This window comes from Marmota flaviventris, chromosome 2 (genome assembly GCF_047511675.1).
Source record: "Marmota flaviventris isolate mMarFla1 chromosome 2, mMarFla1.hap1, whole genome shotgun sequence".
NCBI lineage: Eukaryota > Metazoa > Chordata > Mammalia > Rodentia > Sciuridae > Marmota > Marmota flaviventris.
Window position 1 is genome coordinate 185,524,612 of NC_092499.1, and position 20,160 is coordinate 185,544,771.

Sequence of the window (20,160 nt, forward strand, 5' to 3'; positions counted from 1 at the left end):
GGGGGGGCCAGATCCAGACAGGAGTCACCTGGACCTCTCACCTCCCTGCCCCACTCTCTCTGGGTCACCTATGTGAACATCAACCCCAAACCCAAATCACAACCCCCCAAATTTAATTTATTTCTACCTAAACAAGTTCTTTTATCATAAAGCAATAAATTTGTCTTGGTGCTAGCAATTTGTTGCGGGTGACATAACATTGCAAATTGATTAATCGCTACTGTACGCCGCAAAATGAGAAAAGCAAGGAATTATTATGAATAGCGTCCGTCTTTTACGGGAGGGATTCATTATTCAAAAGTGCTCGCTGGTGCTTACATGTGCCCTCGGTGCAGATTACATCCATTTGCAGACTTCCCACATCATGCTTACACAAATCAACAAACGTGCATTTATTAAGACATAGAATGAAAGCTATTTAAAAGTGAAAAATGGCCTTTTGCGTTACTTTTCTTCGAAGAAGGCAAATCTGGGTGGGATGTTCCTGGGAAGCAGCCCCAACGGTTATCACATGCGTGTCTCTGGGTTCTGTGCATGCTGGCTCGGGCAGGCACTATCCAAACTGCCTGCTCTGCCTTGGACGGCTCCAGTCTGAGAAACACCCCACCAGCAGTTCTGGAACCCTCTCTCTGGCTCAGGAGAATTCAGCCAGCAGCCATCTCTGCCTGCCAGGGGAATGCAGTAGATGAGAGTTTTCCATCCTCTGAAAATGAGCTTCTTGATGGTCCCCTGGGAAAGGGAAGGAAACAAATATTAACTGAGCACTGACTCTGTACCAGACACTATCCCGAATGCTTTCCTTGGTTTGCTAGGGTAAGTCTGTCTACCTCCCTGGACCTTATGGGGTAGTTATAAAGATCAAGTGAATTGACACATGTACAGAAAGCGCATAGTAAATGCTCAATACATGGTAGCTGTTGTCACCATTATAACTTTAATTATTTTCAAGGTCAGTGTTATTACTACCATTTTGCAAGTGGAGAAACTGAGGTTCGGTACCGTTGTAAGAATGCTCAAATCACACAATGAGGAAGAGATCAGGGCTGAGTTTAGAATCTGGCTCTAAAACTTTATGCTCTTTTTTTTCTACCAAGCACCCCACAGCTCCTTGGCAGTCAAAATAGGGCATATTTGCTGCCCCTCACTTAATGGAGGAGGCCACAATCCACTCTTGAGCTGTTTGCTCTTTGCCTTCAGATGTTCCGGACAGGACTTTTGAGAGTCTGGAGATTTTATGACCTGCCCCTAACTGTTCCCACATCAGTAGAGTCTCATCCTTCTCCAACCTGGTTCCTTCCATCCTCTTGTCCCATTATTGAGGACACTCCCAGTAAAGGCTGACGGGCAGCTCACAACTCCAGTATTGATCACTCCTGCTGAACTCATGCTTTGCTTAAAAATAGACTGAGATCTCAACTTTCACATTCTAATTAGATTTCAAAGCAACTTTTATAAAATGAGAAGGCCTGCATTATTTCTCTACTGCATAGAAGTCCATTAACCACTCCACAGCCAGACTAAAGTCTCTATTAATCCCTGCTGCCACCCATCAGACACAGGCGTTACTCATCCTCTTCCGAGAAAGCTGCACCGAACCACAGGCCCGTCTCCAGGTGCCCAGAAGCCAGGGATGGTCGGGTTACAAGCCTGGGCATATGGCAGAAACTGAGAGTTGGCCTCTCTGGGCACATCTCACAAAACAATGTTTCTCAAGGGATATTCCTCAAGCCACCTGCACTGAGATCATCCAGGGGTTTATACGCTGTGCAAACTCTGGGTCTCCCCCGACCTGCTACAGCATCATCTGCAGGAGTGACCTGACAATCTGAATGTCTGATAAATTCCCCTTAAGATTTTTTTTTTCTGCACTCACCTTTGTGAACTATTGTCCCAAATATTTCTCACACTCCCTTCCCAGTTTGATGCCACCAGATTGAATCACTGTTTACTGTAAATCCTGATTGACTCATTGATGCACCTCATTTAATGAAGGGGAGACAGAACCTAAGAAAGTGTTTGCTCTCCTGAGTCCTGGTTGATTCCTTTTCCGTCAGCTTTCCCCACCTGAAGTTCCTCAGGGCATCCCTGGGCTCCCAGCAAGACCATGGTACCCAGACCAAGCTAGACCAGGGGTCACTTGCAGGATACTCTGTGAAGCTGCTTTGTCTTTGGGCAAGACAGTCGATTCCTAGACAGAGTGGAGGCGACAAGGGCATCTCCAGGTAGTCCTGGGCTGTTTTCATAATAGTCAAAGCTCCAAAGTTGTTCTGTACTTCTGTCCCTGACTGTCATTATCACAGTCACTATTTTTTGTGTGCCCTTGAGTGTAGCCATTTTGAAATGTTAGCCTGCGTCAGAATCACCTGGAAAGCTTGCGGAGGCCCATAATGCTGGGCCCTACTTCCTAGAGCTTCTGACTCAGAAGATCTGGGTGGGACCTGAGAATTTGCATTTCTAACCAGTTCCCAGGTACTAGGACTGCTGGTCCAAGTACCAGATTTTGGAACTCTAGATTCTCAGCTCCATGTTATATCCCCAGCACTCAGTACATAGTAGGAGCTCAATTTTTGTTTGCAGAATGAATGAGTAAATGATAGGAACTGCTTTGCAAGCCCTCTAACTGGGAATCCTCACTCCATTCCACTTTGCCTGGGTTTCCAGCATCTGCCAGACATGGGTAAGAACACCCAAGAGGACCATGTGTCCCGAGACAGGTCAGAGTTTGTGGCTGCTCACATCAACCGTCACAGATCTGGTCTCCCTAGGTTAGGAAGCTATGCAGGGAGCGAGGCAGCCCATTCTGGCCTTGCTGAGGGTAACAGCAATTTTTCCTGTCTCCAAACACTTCCCATCACATCCTAGCTGGATGACTTCAGCCTCAGCCCTCAGACTTGAAAGAGCCTCAGTTTCCTCATTTGTGAAGTTGTGCATTGATAATTTTCTCTGGAATAACTGTAAGAATTCAATGTGTATGGGCATGAAAAGGGCCCAGTAGCATCTGGCACATGTGGCGGGTGGGGGGGCTGGTGGATGTCTGCTCCCTCATTCATTCCCCACAACTCCCAAACCCTGTGAAATAAGTCCCAGAGATGTTTCAGGAGTAATGAATTCCCTCATTTCAGCTAAACCACCCGTGGTCCTGGTTTTGTGGCGATGTACGGTGGAACATGATAAATTATTGTTTTAAGCAGAAGCTTCATTCAAATATCCATTTCCCTGTCAAGTTAATTTTGTCTCAATGTATTTTCGAGCCGGTTTTGACTGGGAGCGGAGATAGTTACATAAACAGAAGAACATTATGTTTGGGGCCTGTTCTCTGAGGAATGGGGAGTTGATGGGTAGGGGGAGGGAAATTTGGGGATTATCAGAGACAAGAACCCCTCACTTCCCAGTCATACCTGGCGGGTGACATAGCTCAGAGGCTTAATTCTCTTCAGTTCATGTCTGTCTGCAGAGGACAACACCTCATCACTCCTTGAATGCCTACTCAGGCCCAGGACATTTCCTGGGGACACCCAAGAGTGCATCCAGTATTCAGTGACACCAAGGGCCAAGACCTCCAGTAGGGTCATCTCACCTCCCTCTTAACCCCTACAGACTTCAGGGTGCATTTCTTAAGAACAAAGACATTCTCTTATAGACATAATACAATGATTGAGATCCAGAATTTAAAATAGGGGCGATACTTGTATCTAGTTTGTGGTCCCTATTCCAGTTTTGTCAATTCTCCTAATGATGCTCCATTTATTTTTCCATCCGAGTGTCGCCTCCACGATCACACGTTGCATTCGCATGCCATGTGTCTCCTAACTCCTTCTGTCTGGAGCTGTGTTCCCAGCTTCTCTCTGTCCTTTGTGACCTTGAATGTTTGAAGAGTTCCAGCCAGTTATTTTGTAAAAGAGAACTCAGCTTGAGTTTGTCTGGTGATGCCTCGTGGTTAGATTCTAGTTAAGCATTTTGGGTTGACCTGCTGTGGACACGACATTGAATCCTTCTCGGTGCATCCTGTCTGCTCCGTTACTGATGATGCTGATAGCATCACTTGGGTAAGGTGGCCACCCCAGTTTTCTCCTCTGTGAAGACATTATTGTCACTGTATGACCCATAAGTACCTTGTGGGGAGAGATTTGAGATGGTGTAAGTGTCCTCGCACCCACTCATCTTACTCTCTATTGATGATTCTTGTATAAATCAGTTTTTGCAAAATGGTGATTTTTCCAAATTTGTCATGACTTAGAGTTGGCTTTCTCTGGTTTCCAGCTGTCACTGTACCATAAAGGAAAGTGTTCCAGTGCCCCCATCTGCTTACGTTCATTTGCTTACTGCTAACAGTGTGGACCCAGAGATTCTTGAATTGGTCAGTGTGCTCTCATCCGCTGTCAGTGATCTGATTCTTCAATTATATGATCTCACTGAATCCTCAGGACAATTGGGTGATATGGCCACTATTCTCAGACGTCAGACTTCCACCTCAGGTCCCATAGCTATGTCCGTCATTCAGTGGGACTCTGCTTCTCGACTCCCAGCATTAGGCTCTGTCCCCAGCAACACTGCTTTGCCCACAGAGTGCTGTGGAAAAATGTCCTTGTGTCTCTGTGGGCACAATGTCCTTGCTGAGGAGAGAGGAACCCTCACAAGCCTTGATTTCCCACAAGCCCCATGAGAGTGGACCTGCAGGAAGGTGACTTCCATGACATTGTCTTGCTTTTTCCAAGGCAGCTCGGCCCCGGAGACTCAGAGGCCAGTTACTTCATCTGTAAAATAGGTCAGTTTCGTGGGATGTCTGTTGACATGATGCCACCCCAAGAACTCTTGGCATGGGCCACATTTTAAGTCAGCAAGTATGACTGCATGAGCTTGGCCGTCCTGAGCACATCATTCAACAAATACCTTTTGAGCACGTACTGTGTGTCAGGCCCTGGGCTCGCCTGGAGCTAAGGCAGTGAGTAAGTCCAACAAGGTCCTTGATGGAGTTCACAGTCAAGTGGAGTAGATTGTAATCAAATCATCCCCCAAATATATTTCTGATAACCATGCCGATGAGGCCTTTGGGGGAAGGGGACATTTTGATGAACACCTTTGACAGGGGAATTTGACCTTTATCAGGACATCAGAGAAGAAACCATAAAATCAATGGTTTACAACACAGTTTCTTTAAGACCATTATTCAAAGCAGAAAGAAGGAAGCAGAGACTCAGAGAGGTTAAGTAACATCACCCAGAGTTGCACAGTAGCGAAATCTAGATGTAAATCTGGGTCTGCTCACTCCCCAGCGGAGAAATGGTGCAGCTGTCCTGCCAACGTGTTTCTCTGAGTCTCTGGTGATTCTGGGCACAGGGCCTGTGTCCGTCTTTCAGTTTAACATATTTTGTTTCCACCGTGACACTGCAGGGCCCTGCTAAGTGCCATCAGAGGAAATGACTCTCTGATAGGAACAAATATTCTCTAAATCAGTTGTGATTTCTTTTTTTTAAAAGGAGAAAAGCCAGGAAATTTGAAGAAGACTGAGGATTAAAATAGGAGGAGTGGATATGTGCCCATCTTTGGACATCAGAGCTCTGTAACTTTACTAGGCTACTGGCTAAGCATAAGGGTGAGTCTCACCCAGGCAGATTCAAGGCCAGAGCCCAAGCTCTTAAACACAGTACCAGGCTACTCTCCAGGGATGTCCATTTGTCTGTCTGTCTATCTTTCTGTCTGTCTGAGAGACTGCAGGCAAGGCCTCAGCCCTGGGAGCAGTCAGGCGAATTCCAAGAGGAAGGAAGGGGCAGATCCAGCTCCTACCTGCACCCTGATACATGCCCACACCTGTGCCCCCAGTCTCTAGGTCTCCTCTGGCTGGCCTTGGCCATCCTGGCTTGACACTTGATCCCTGTGGAAGCTGACACCTCTGCAGGAGAGGGCAGACACTGCCGGCTGCTGCCACTGGAGCCTCAGCATGACTTCAGGGAGAGACTCTGAGGACACTGTGCAGAGTGCTGTCCCCCCATCCACCCACCCAGCAACACACACAGACAGATGTGCATATAGATTCTCCTAGATGGCAATCATGGCGAGAAAGAAAAAGTTTCAAGTTAAGTGACTTGACTGAATTTACACAGTTGGGAAACTGGCTTAAAATCCAAGCCAAGTGTCTTCAGAGCTTTTAAACTCCTTTTCAGTAAACTCACCTCAACCCTGAGTAACAGGCATATACACTTGTACAGTGCCTGGTATATCAGGTTCTCCATAAAAGACTTGTTTAACGACTGAATGCCAATACGTGTGTATCTGTGTTTGTGTGTGAGTGATAGTGTTTGTCCTCAGGAATGCACAGGCATGACTGTGCAGCCTACGGGTATCTTGAGTCCTGAATTTATTGCAGAAGAATTCAATATGATCAGAAATGTGAATGCTTAATATCGCCTGCATCTCAGCCCTTCTGTAGCTCATGCTCATCCCTGGGATCATGAAAGAGCATAAATATTGTTCAATTCAGCCTTAGGATGGGGAAGTGATAGCCAAAATCCCATTGTTGACATCTGAAAGAAACTGAGAGACTGCTGCCTTTGGCGATAGACCTGCTTCATCTTCTAGCCGCTCCACTTACTTGGATTTAAATGACCCTAGGAATGTCACTTTGCTTTTTTGAGCGGCTGATTCTTCACTTGGAAATGTAGAGGCTAGTATTTACCTACAGCACTGTTAGGAAGATCCAGTGTAAGAAGAGCTCATGGCCTGATAAGCTCTTCTCTCTCCTTAGAGAAAAAAATAACATAGTAGTTGCCTAAGTCTGTGATGCCATAACAAAATAACTGAGACGGGGTGCTTTTTAAAGGCACATTTATTTTCTCACCATTCTGGAGGCTAGGAAGTCCAAAGATCAAGGCTCTAGCAGGTTCAGTTATCTGGTGAGGGCTGCTCTCTGCTATTGCCTTCTCTGGAGGGGAGGAGTCTATATCCCCACATGGCAAAAATGGAGAGGCAAGTGAGATGAAGTGAAGTCTCTTTTACAAGGCTTTTAGTCCTATTCATGAGGGAGGAGCCTTAGTGACCCAATCACCTCTTAAAAAGCTCCCCCTAATCCTATCCTTAAATTTCACGACCCCTGAATATTGGAAGAAACACATTCAAGGCATAGCGGTGGTGTTCATGGAAATTTTCTTATGGAAGAGAAGCAAAGGGAAAACTAGAGGGTCTTGGTACGAGCCGAATGACAGTTCTCAAGCCTCAGCTACATTTTGGAGGCCCTGGAGAGTTTGAAAAAGTCCTGATACCTAAGTCCAAGCACCAGGGTGTTCTGATTCAGTTGATCTGGAGTGTAGCCCAAGAATTAAAATGTACCCTGGGGATGCTAATGGGCAATCCAGGTTAAGAACCTTTGGTCCTAGGGTCTCTCTGCCCTTTATTGGGAGTACTGTCTTTTTTCCAGCCATTCTGCCTGGTCAGCTTAAGGCAGAGAGGAAGAGGGAGACGTTCACAGTCTCCACAGATAAAGACCTAAAAAGAGCATGCTACAGGGACACTGCTACATCGATGTTCATAGCAGCACAATTCACAATAGCTAGACTGTGGAGCCAACCTAGATGCCCGTCAATGGATGAATGGATAAAAAAAAATGTGGCATTTATACACAATGGAGTATTACTCTGCATTAAAAAATGACAAAATCATAGAATTTACAGGGAAATGGATGGCATTAGAGCAGATTATGCTAAGTGAAGCTAGCCAATCCCTAAAAAACAAATGCCAAATGTCTTCTTTGATATAAGGAGAGTAACTAAGAACAGAGTAGGGTCGAAGAGCATGAGAAGAAGATTAACATTAAACAGGGATGAGAGGTGGGAGGGAAAGGGAGAGAGAAGGGAAAATGCATGGAAATGGAAGGAGACCCTCAGAGTTATACAAAATTACATACAAGAGGAAGTGAGGGGAAGGGGAAAAATAATACAAGGGGGACAAACGAATGTCAGTAGAGGGGGCAGAGAGAGAAGAGGGGAGGGGAGGGGAGGGGAGGGGGGATAGTAGAGGATAGGAAAGGCAGCAGAATACAACAGACACTAGTATGGCAATATGTAAATCAATGGATGTGTAACTGATGTGATTCTGCAATCTGTATATGGGGTAAAAATGGGAGCTCATAACCCACTTGAATCAAATTGTGAAATATGATATATCAAGAACTATGTAATGTTTTGAACAGCCAACAATAAAAAATTAAAAAAAAAAAAAACCCTCCCACTTGAATTGGAGACTTGAAAGATAAATAAGTGTTAAGAGAGCTACTGTGTGTGGTTGGCCCTATAGTTGATAACACTTAAATATTTATTTCGAAGGTAGATCTCATGCTAAATGCTCTCACCACAACAGAATAAATTTAATTAAAAAAAAACTCAGGATTTTTAATCTCATAATTTTTTTAAAAAAATTGTGAATATATTGGTGTACCAGGTGTTTTAAGATATAAACATGTTTCAGGTATACATTTAGCAAACTGGCCTTGCTAAAAATAAATAAATAAAAAACCATTAGACAAGTGAATATTTAGTATCTGTGATGTGCCACACACTTTAGCTCCAACATTCTCCATAATTGCTCTCATAACACCTGCTATGCATGCTGGGGCCAGGAAGAATGGTTATGTAGAATATGGGGTAATTCCAACTCCTGAGACTTAAATTTCTAGTCCTTTATACCAAGACCTTTCCACAGATTTCTGAGTTGTTTTAGAATTTGCATGCAAAATAAAAGCTTCCTACATAATTGAAATTATGGCCAATTGACCGTGAAATAGAAGTGTCCGTGACCAATGAGGTGTTGGGTGGAAGGAGGTGGTTGTGCTTAGAAATGGGGCCTCCAGAGCCCCAGGGCTAGTTCCCTGACTCTGAGAGAAAAACCCACCAAGAATCCTTCTTGTTTCCCCCAGTCAGCCTACCAGCCTTTCCTTGGTCCCTCTGCCTGGAAAGAAGCAGTTTGGAGTACCTCTGAAGAAATGCATTCTACTGTGATCTTTTCTCTCTGAGCTGAGAATCCCTGTAGGGGAGGGATGTTGCAGCAGGAAGGTCTATATGGAAATATTCTCCTTTCTCAAGCCATGGCTTTGCAAGCTAAGGCACTGCTGAGCCAGATTGAGGTGTGGGATGCCCAGAGAGAGGAAGGAAAAAAATGATGTCAGAAAAGTCAATGCGGTCCAACTGCAGAAAAGAACTGGAGATGCAGTGGAGAGCCATCAAAAATATTAGAGGGGAAGTCGTTTATATAATTAGGGTTTTACAAAGAGCGCGATACAAAGAGGACTTGTGGGGAGCTAAAGAAGACAGGGAATCCAACCAGTCAGCTTCAATAGCAGTCTGGCCAAGATATCGTGCTGGCATAAACAGTGGCCATGGAATGAAGGGAAAATGATACGGGAAACTCAGAATGTGCCTAATGGGGACCCAGAAAGGGGGTAAGAAGAGGTGCCATGTGCCACCTAACATCACAGTCCTGTGAAAAAGTACTGTTATCCCTATCCCGTTACAAGGGAAATAGAAGATTGAAGAGCTTACATACCTTGTTAATAAATGGTAAAGACAAAAATTAAATGCAGGGTTACCTCTATTTTTATGTTAATGAGTAACTAAGTAAATATTAAGGTGAAGGAGGGAGGGGACAAAACTTTGCTCTGGTCAGACTACACTCCAGATATTGCATTCAATTCTAGACTCCATACTTTAATGGGAGACTTTGATTGGCTAGGGAATGGTACATGTGCAGAAAACAGTAATGGGCTGGTCAAGAAGCTGAAAACTATACTGCAGAAAATTAAAGTTCTGGGGGAGTACACCTGGAAAAAAGCAGAATTTGATGTCATTTGAAGCAGTGTGTAAGTATCCTGGATCCTCCCAGACTCCCAGAATCCAGAGCGAGTAAGCAGGAACAGATCTCTACATGAGTGGACAGAATCCAAAGAGGGCATGTTATCAACTTCAGTCTTTAACTTGAAGGCAATAGAAATCAATTGACAGGTTTCAGTAAATTAATAATGTTTCCATTTTTAAAAGATAATGCTGGAGGTGAGTCCAAAAATATTTTCTTCACTTAGTTGTATGTTTCCCCCATACATGGTCCAGTACATATCTTGGTAAGTTTATTACTGAAGATTTTCTATTTTGGAATAAAATCTTTTTGTTTATTATATTTTCTAATTGACTGTTGTGGGTATTTTGGATAGGCGTTTTTGTACAATTATTCCATATCCAGCCACTTTAATGAACTCTCCTTATTATTCCCAATAGTATAGTTAATTCTCTTTTAAGTTTTCTGGGATGATACACACAGCTTCTGCAAATAACAACAATAATACTTAAAATTTACAAAATTTGATCTGATTCATTGCAATTACTAGCACTTTCAGAACAGTGATCCTCAACTAGGAATGATGTCCTAGGGGACATCAAGCAATACCTGGAGATATTTTAGGTTATCACAACTGGGTGAATGTTCCTGACATCTAGTGGGTAGAGGGGCATTCTTAGTCTTGATTTCAATGGCAAAAATGCCTTTTCTGTTTCACCATGATGTATACATTTGGCTATTAGTTTAAGGGAGAAATTTTGTTGAGGAGTCGAGAGTCTTTAAACTCATATTAACTAAAATTTTTGAAACCAGAAACAGGAATGAAGTCTTACCAAATTCTTTTATTCTCTTCATCATGATGATAATATTTCTTTTAATGCTTTTCCTATTCTTATATCATAATTTACTTCTTTGTTCCATTGACTTTAGAAAATTATTGACCATTTTTAAATAAGCATATCCCTGCTACTACTCCCCTTGTTACATGCTGTGAGGAACTGCCCATGTGAGAAGGAGTTTGATCACAAATCAATGATAGCAATTTGTAGTGTCTGCCCTTGTGACTTTCAATGGTGACTCATATGAAGCTATTGTTCATTTCCGCTGAGTTATCCTGGCTAAATATGGACTAGCCATGGGCTTCTGGTTGCCTGCAGAAGCTCTGAAGAATAACTGATAATCTCCTTGAGGTCTCTCAGGATTCTCTCTCATGAAGTGAATTTTTCATATACCACAGAGACAGACCACACTAGGGTAGGTAATCTCAAACAATTTAGGAAAAAATCACTCAGGCATTTTCACATGACACTGTAATAAACAGATAGAAATGTAACCTTTTAATATAGATTTCCCAATAGTTAACTCTCCTTGTAGTACTGAAATAATCCTGTATTCATGGAACACATATATATTTTTAAGATCAGACTTGGTATTTTTAAAATTTTTTCTAACTACATGCAAGAGTAAGATTGGTCTCAAGTTTTCTGTCTTTATATAATTTCACTTTCCATTTTTTGCTACAAAATAGTTTATCATGAGATAAAGTGTTTAGATTATTAGAAAGCATGTACCTATAAAATCACAAGGGCCTGGTTATTGATCTATAATTCTTAAAAACTATCTCTGTGAAATTAATACCCTTTTCCACTGTTTTGAGGCCATATTTTGACCATCTTAGTTACTATGCAAGAGATTTCATTGATATCTCTGGAACTATGGGTTGTCAATTTTACTGTTTTTCTAATTTCTCAACATTTATTCTTCTTTTGTCCTTGAATATTACTTTTCACCTGTTTTTTAAAAATATGAATTTCCCTCAAATTTCTTAAGTAAAATACTTCTTTGATTTTTGCACTCTTATTTTAGCAGTAGTTCATTTAAGGAAATGTACTTCTCTTTGACTACAGTTCTGGCCACATCATATAAGTTTGCTAAATAATGTTTCATTACTTTTAGCTAAATATTCCATGACTACTAGTTTAAGTTCTCTCTAACCAAAAGTTATTGATTTCCTTTCCATCAATCAAATATTTCTCCTCCAATATTTTCTTATTGTTTTCTACTTTTATTATATCATGCTCATAGAATTTAACACATAACTTTCATTTGACGAAATTATTGGTGTTTTTCTTTTTGGCTAACATATGAATAATTTTTTCTTAGTATAGAACTTTTCTTAGTATCAAACTTTTCTTAGAACTCTTTATAAAGTTCTTGGAAAGATTTTTCTTTAGAAAATGTCTATTTTTCGCAAGACTATCTAATTTGGTACAGGGAAAAATTCAAACTTGCATTTTATATTTAGTTTCATCTTGTCCCTTATAACCTCTATTTTTTTAATGTTCCATGGGTCTTGTATTAAAGAAGATTAATATTACTGATAATATGAACATATTTGGAGTAAATGTTTGAAAACATTTTAAACTCGATCAGACGGCCAGTCCAAAAAGGACTGTATTTTAGTACAACAGTATGTCTGGGTAATTAACAAACATATTTCTATTGAAACTGCATGCTCAAATTGGATGAAATCTTTGCCAGTTATTCTTCTGACAGAGGATTAACATCCAGAATATATAAAGAACTAAAAAAAAAAAAAACCAAAGCAGCAAATAAGCTAGTCAATAAATAGGCAAATGAAACAAACAGACATTTCTTAAAAGAAGTAGAACAAATGGCCTATAATTATATGAAAAAAAAATGTTCAACATCTTTAGTCATCATGGAAAAGAAAATCAAAACTACACTGTGATTCCATCTCACTCCAGTCAGAACTACAGTCATTAAGAATACAAAAAAGCAATAAATGCTGGTAAGAATGCAAGAAAAAAGGAACACTTATATCTTGTTGGTAGGAATATAAATTAGTACAGTCACTGTGGAAATCGGTATGGAGGACCCTCAAAAGACTAAAAGTAGAAAGAACTGTGATACCATCCCGCTATACCATGCCCTAGTATATACCCAAAGGAATTAAAGTCAGCATGCTGTAACCATATCGTCATCCCCATGTTAATCATAGCACAATTCAAATATCCAAGTTACAGAATGAGCCTAGGTGTCCATCGATGGAGGACTGTGTAAAGAAAATGTGGTACAAGAACATAATCACGTCATTTGCAGGAAAATGGATGGAACTGGAGATCACAATGCTAAGCGAGATAAGCCAACAGTAGGTGTGTTCTACTCCCCAGGGTCACATCATCTCTGGGAAGCATGGACTTGTGGAAATGGACATGGAAATATCAAGTGGAAGGATTGGCAGAGCAGTAAGCAGTGAGCCATTGGACTCTGCCGGGCGACACTCTCAGAACCTTTTGTAGAGTTACTAAATCCACAAATACTTGGCTCAAGTGGACTGTCTGTAAATCTCACCCAGTCCCAGGAAAGGAAGTCAGGAGAAGCAGGGAGGGAGATTGGTAGGTTTTATGGACATTTCATAGCCATGGAAGTGAGAACAAACTGGACAATTTTTATCTAAAATCTCCAAGGGTCCAGGAAGCCCTTGATGTGATGAATAGGCAAAAAATACATACTGCTCAATTCATAAAATGCCTTGTTTATATTTTGCCTACATGTTTGTATTAAATTCCTGTGTAATTATTGTGTTTTATCACTTTTCCTTTGCATTGCTAGCAGTGTTTATTTCATAAATTTGAATATGACTTGATTTGGCACATCGAGATTCATGACCATTATTTTTCTTCTTGTGGATTACTTCCTCATCAAAATACAATTACCTTCCTTTAACGCCTTTTATACTGGAGTCTATCTTGTCTTTCTGTGTCATCTTGATTTAGGCTTAAATCTTGCAAAAAGTTTGTAGGTCACTTCTGTCTGTTTGCTTCGTTGCTTGAAAGTCTTAATATTTTGTATTAAAGTTTGTTAAAGACCCAGAATTCTAGATCTTATTGTGGTGTTATTTTGTACTATTCTTTGTGGGGTTTTTTTTTTTTTTTTTTTTGGCTTTTTTTTTTTTTGCTATTAGTTTTATTTTTATTTTTCACCAACTGTGTATCTGTTTTTCCAATTTTTTAAGTTAAAGTATAAAAAGCACTAGGAATAACATGCAAAAATATTTCCATAAACTCTGTCGTCTTTACTTTCATCCTCTTCTAGCTGATTGAAAAGTGTAACACTTTTTTATGTTCCTCCAAGTAATTGTCTTTCTTGATAAAAATTGTATTTGAACTAGTTCATCAATGTAATGAATTAAATCATTCTTGTTGACTCCTCCTCTATTATGGGACTTAAAAAGCATTTTTAAGTTCACCCCCAATCTCTTCCTAATCCACATTTATGTTTTTTGCTGATATCATCTCAAATCTTTAGACCAAGATTATTAATGTTGAATTTCATTTTTGTTTATATTATGTTCACCTTTTCTAAGAATTGTTTGCATATCATTGGATTTCTACGTAACTCTATTTATGACTATTAAAATAACAGACTCAATTCTATGTTCAAATGATTTTAATTCTCACTACTCTAATTTTTATCTTGACTTACCTATTCCTATGTTCCCAACTTTGATTTATGTCATTCATGTGGAGTACACTTTCAGGAATGATATTTGCAGCGGGGCACAGTGGCACACACATACACACAGCAGCTCAGGAGGATGAGACAGGAGGATTTCAAGCTCAAACCCAGCCTCAGCTACTTAGCAAAGCCCTAACTGACCCAGCAAGGCCCTGTCTCTACATAAAAATATAAAAGGGCTGGGGATGTGGTTCAGTGGTTAAGTACCCCTGGGTTCATGTACACAAAAAAAAAAATAGATATTTGTTTTGCTTACTTGTTGTAGTTGAAGATGGCCTCAGAAATGCTACACTTTTCATATACAACTTTCCTTTATCCTCACAACTGTACAACTTGGTAGAGAGTAGTGTGCTTTTGAGTCACAATCTTTTTCTCTCAAAATTCTACAGGTGTTTGTATGGTTTTCGGAGTTGTAGCAAATTTGGAAAGTAGTCTGATCTCTGTCCTTGTTGGGCTTTCTTTGTCCTTGATGGGTCTAGGTGCCTATGGAGTTCATTCCTTTATTAATCCACATACTTCACAAATACTGGCCAAGCCTAGACCATATGCAAAGCTGATGTCAACACAGCAGTGAATGTAATAGAGAGAAAACTCTGCCTTTGCAGAGCTAGTCAGGGGAGACAGATGATAAAATGCATAAATAAAACATAGAGCATTTCTGATGATGACGAATGCTGGGATGGAGGATAAAGCTAAGGAAGGGTGGAGGACATTGTAAGCCTGACCCTTTAAATAGGGCCATTGAGGAAACCTTCAGCCAGGTGCTTTACTGAGCACCTACTATGCAGCAGGTACTAATCCAGACGCTAGGAACATAGTAAACAAAACAAAGTCCTGCGCTCTGAAATTCACATGTGTGTGGGGGACCAAGAAACAGCATCCAAGATAAATGCTACAAAGGAAAAAGAATGCAGGACAAAATACTTGCAGAACCCTGGTTTTACTGAACACTGATCCTTTTCTGTTAATTTTTCCAATAGTATTATGAACTTTTCAATAAAATCCTGAAGTTTTTCCTCAGGTTGAGAAAAATATATCCTAGTTCATCTTTAATTACTATTTCATTTGTTATTTGTGCCCCCCCTTTTTTAATAATTGCTTGTTTTCTTTTTTTTTTTTAGTTGTAGATGAACACAATACCTTTATTTATTTATTTTATGTGGTGTACCCTACCACTGAGCCAGCCACAACCCCTGCCCATTTGTGCCCCCTTTAAATTGTATTTTATTTCAAATTTTTTGGAAATAGTTTTGAGTATTTCATATGCACAATGGCCTCTTTTTAATTTTTTAATTTTATTTTTCATTGTCACATAATAATTGTACGTGTGTATTGCGTACAGTGTGATATTTCAGTGCATGTGTACAATATGTAACTGTTAAATCAGTATATTCATCGTTTCAAAGGTTTAGCATTTCTTTGTAGTAAGGAAATCCAAAATCCTCCCTTCTATCTACTTTGAAATATATGATAAATTATAGTTAGCAATGGTCCCCTCTCTGTGCTGTGTGGTAGTGTTCTGTGTAGAACACTAGAACCTGTTCCTTCTATCTAGCTGTAATTTTGTACCCATTAATCAACCTCTTCCTATCGCCCTTGTCTCCCCACCTCCCAGCCTCTGGTAGTCACTCTTCTACTCTCTATTTCTATGAGGTCAACTTTTCTAGCTTCCACATATGAATGAGAACATGTGGTATTTGTCTTCCTGTGCCTGGCTTTCTTCACTTAATCTCATGTCTTCCACAATCATCCCTGTTGCAAATAACAGGGTTTCAAAAAATTCTTTTTTATAAATCTGAATGCTATTTCACACAACAATCTCTTTTTTTTAAGAAATAGAAGTAATGATGTTTGAATGCTGTCTTCTATTTTATATATATATATAAAATCTCATCCTTTTTATCTTCTATATTCTGCTAGGGTTGTTCAAGTTTATTCAAAATTTCTGACTCCAAGTCCAATGTCTGCTTTGTCTATTATTGGTTCAAATCCTCAAATGCACAACTAAAGTATCTTGAAAGCCATTTCTCTTGTAAGCATATTAGTTTTGCTTGTTTATTTGTTTATTTTGGGGTTTTTGTATGTTTGTTTGTTTGGGTGCTCAGAATTGAACACAGAGCTTCACACATTGATAAGCACACCCTTGTCCACTGAGCTACACCACCATCCCCTAGTCTTTTTATATTAGATTTTAATTATTATTATTATTTTAATATATTTTAATTATTAGCATATATTTATTCAAATATGTTTCATCTTAAATACTCTACTGTAAACTTATGTGCTTTATTTAACTTACTGCACAAACAACTCTTCAGGCAGATACTATGTTATCACCATTAAACAGATGGTAACATTGAGGTATACGGAGAGTAAGTGATCATTGACTATTTTCTGCATCGCCAGTTCTGCTCTGTATTGTCTGTAATGTTGATTGTAATTTTGTCTCTTCATAGTTACATCTTTTGGGATTTTATTTATCTTTTCTTTTATTTCCAAGTCTTCTCAGCTTGCTCCCTTCATATCATATATGGGGATATCACTGATTCATGTTTCATTTCTTATATCAAAACTGCATATTTTCCTGAATTTTGCTGAAAGGGCAATTCAGGTGTGTTCTCAAATGTTCTTCAACTTACTGTAATTGATCTATTCCAAAAGAAAGTTCTTTTTGTACCTTGTGAGTAAGTATTTTCTGTCTTATGATGCAGATGCAGATTTTCTCAGAGGGCTCATATGCTGCTTCTTTTTATTTCCTCCTTACTTATCCCCCACCCCAAGCTCACTCCCCAAAAAGGAAGGAAAATCTTTCAGATAGGACTTTTCTGGTAAACAAAATAAGATTTTCTTTGGCTCCTCTTCTCCTCCTTGCTGTTCCTCTGGCTCCTATTTGATCCTCAAGCCCAGAGCTTGTGCCATAGATTGGCCCTTATGATACCCTCTAACCCTCTCTCTGACTGTCCAGTGCTTCTCATCCCCCTATTCACTATGAGTCTGATGGGCCTTGGGGAGTAGAGGCCAGCTGATCTGGTTACTGTGAGAAGATCCCACATTCCCAAAGAATTTGTGCGAATAGTACAAACTCCAACCCTGAATTTCCAAGTACATTCTGGATCAACCTTTTCCCAGAGCTAGTACCACACTCCAGATGTGCACCACCTGCTCTGTCCACTCCCACCCAGAGGCACTGAGTGCTTGCAGCTGAACTGGTGAAAACACATTGCTGGGGTGGGATGGGTCTAGAAGCGCAGCCTTCTTTGCACACAATTCCCGCCAAACACAATTCCCACCAAGCAGGGGCAGAAGTGGAGAAGTCTTTTTTCCCTCAGGTAAAGGCCTTGTTTTGAGATATAGATACAGAGTAGGTGTGGGGAGCTTGAGTCTGCCTTCTGAGGTCTAACTTTCTGCCTTAAGTCTTCATTAAGTTTTGGTGGTAGAAATCGCATGCATACTACAGATTAATACTACAGGGTTCTTGTGCTTTAAATGTGGAAATATTTGCATGTTTTCATAAACATTTCAATGGGAAGGTGAAACAGAAGAGATCACCTTAAATGGAAACCCAGAAAAAAGGTCACATGGGGGACAGCAGCTTTCTGTTTCAGCTTCTGGGACCACTGGCTTTGCCTTGCCCACTTACCACTCCCCAAGTCAACCCTGAGCAGGGCACAGAATCCCAGATTTCTATCAAAGAGGGGTGCTGGAGTGAGCAGCATAATTAAATGATTGAGAATGTGGCCTCCAGCGCTGGGGGTATAATTCAGTGGAAGAGCACTTGCTAAGCATGTCTGAAACCCTATATTCAATCCCCAGCATTAAAAAAAAAATGAGAATTTGGACTCTGGAAGCTGGCTGTCTGGGTTCAAATCCCAGGTCCACACTTACTAAATGAATGACACTGGACAAATTAAAATAATAATAATCGTTCCATGCCTCAGTTTCCCCACATGTTAAATGTAGCCAACTATAGAACCTCTCTCATAGGGCCACTATGATGAACAAGGTATGTAATCTTTGAAGCACTTACCATAGCACATGGCACATAAAAGCTATTGATTCATTGATTGATTGAAGGGACCAGTACTGGTAACCTCTGGGCCTCTTCCGGACATACATGGTCCATCCTCTGGGCAGCTGGGACTGGAGCTATCCACAGAAGACACCTGCTTTGTCTTGTCCTGACCCTTGATCAGGCTCTGTCCTTAAGGTTCGAGTGAATTCCTTATCTTCAGTACCTCCAGGATCTTTTAGGAGAGGTCATTCATGTAAATAACACCAAAGCCAAAGGCTTTCTATGTGCCTTTAGTTTGCATAAATCACAGGTCCTTACAACACACACTCAGGTCAGTGCTATTATTATCCCCACTGTACAGAAGAAGCAACAGAGGCCCAGAGGGTTATGGCTGTTACACCAAGGAGCTGGGATTCTAACCTGAGAAACCTGAAGGATGAATGTACCTCTCCTCTTTAAGCAGAGAGACTGAGAGTCAGAGACAGGACCCTGCTCTATTAAGAAGCAACTTAAGAGCCCCGAAGACCATCAGTGACTTCACAACTTGCAAATATGTACTGAAGGTCTGAGAGTGAAAAGTTCTTCCTTGACCAATGCCTGGTTATTGTCATTGGTGCCTAGTGGGCAGAGAGCAGGGGTCCTGCTAAACAGCCTACAGTGTACAAGGTGGATCCCCATGGCAAAGCATTACCCAGCCCCAAACGCCAAGAGTGCTGAGACTGTGGAACACAAGGTTTGGGCATGAGTTAGGTCTGTTCATCTTGCTCCTGTGTCTCTGATGAGATTTTAAAAAAATTTTGATACCCCAATTGGCACAGAATTCGGTGCTTTGTAATTTACCTCTGCAGATAGGGATCGCTCTGTGCCTCCCTTCCCCCAACTCAGTCTTCCCACTGTTCCATATTTTGGGGGGCAATCCCAGAGCTGCCCTCTAAAACCTCAAAGAAACTGTGGATTTCAGGAAGTGGGGTAGGGATTCCGTTCTTTGGAAAAGTTGAGCTACTGGATAGAAAACTCACCCCTCAGAGCTGACAGAGGATAAAGCACAGAATGTTTTCGATTTCAGAGAGAAGTGAGTCTCTGCTCCTTCCATTCAGGAGCTTGTGTTTTGCATTTAAATGACAAGGGGGCTGCTGGGGAGAAGCCAGGGCTGGTCCTCTGCGAGGAGGGAAGTTGTCGCCCCTCTGAAGTGGCTGCGTTAATGTCATGTCGTTACACCGTATTGCTGCACAGGTTAATATAATTGGGTGTCTATGTGTGAGCAATGATCCGTGCCGTGTTACAGCTCTGAAACAAATGACATTTAACCAGCCGGTCTGTAAGGCTCCTTGTTATCTACATGGTGAGCAATTGGAACGGAGAAGGAGTCCTCTCGGTGAGCAACTGATGAATTAGTTGTTGGGTTTCCTCGACAGCCTAGATTTATAAGAGCACAATTCTAACATAATTTATTAGATCTATAAACAGACAGATCCGATGTTTTTACTGAGATTACATCTTGTCACCCTCAGATATTGTGTCACTGACAGCCCTGTTATAATTTAATTTTATTATTCTGACTAAGGTATTGTTTCTGGGGACTTATTTATTTATTTATTTCCAACTCATGAAGAGAGACATGTTCCGGTTTAGCTGGAAAGGAATCGGACACTTTTGTGCTAACTGATCTCTAGTAGCTGCCCTGATGGCTTTTCTGGGCTGTGGCTGTGGTTCTCAAGGACAGGGACAAAGTTTGAATGGGAACTAGTATGTGACCCCTGGTCCGGGCATGAAGGGTGGTGGCAGGAAAA

At 40.9% G+C, this 20,160-nt stretch overlaps 1 long non-coding RNA gene across 1 annotated transcript in view; it reads right to left on the minus strand.

Moving 5' to 3' along the window:
- Positions 1-523: 523 nt before the first annotated feature.
- LOC114100399 (uncharacterized) overlaps positions 524-20,160 on the minus strand; it is a 238,501-nt gene continuing 218,864 nt past the window's right edge. The window contains exon 7 of the long non-coding RNA XR_011706769.1: positions 524-729. This is a non-coding gene — a long non-coding RNA (uncharacterized lncRNA). The remainder of the gene's footprint in view (positions 730-20,160) is intronic.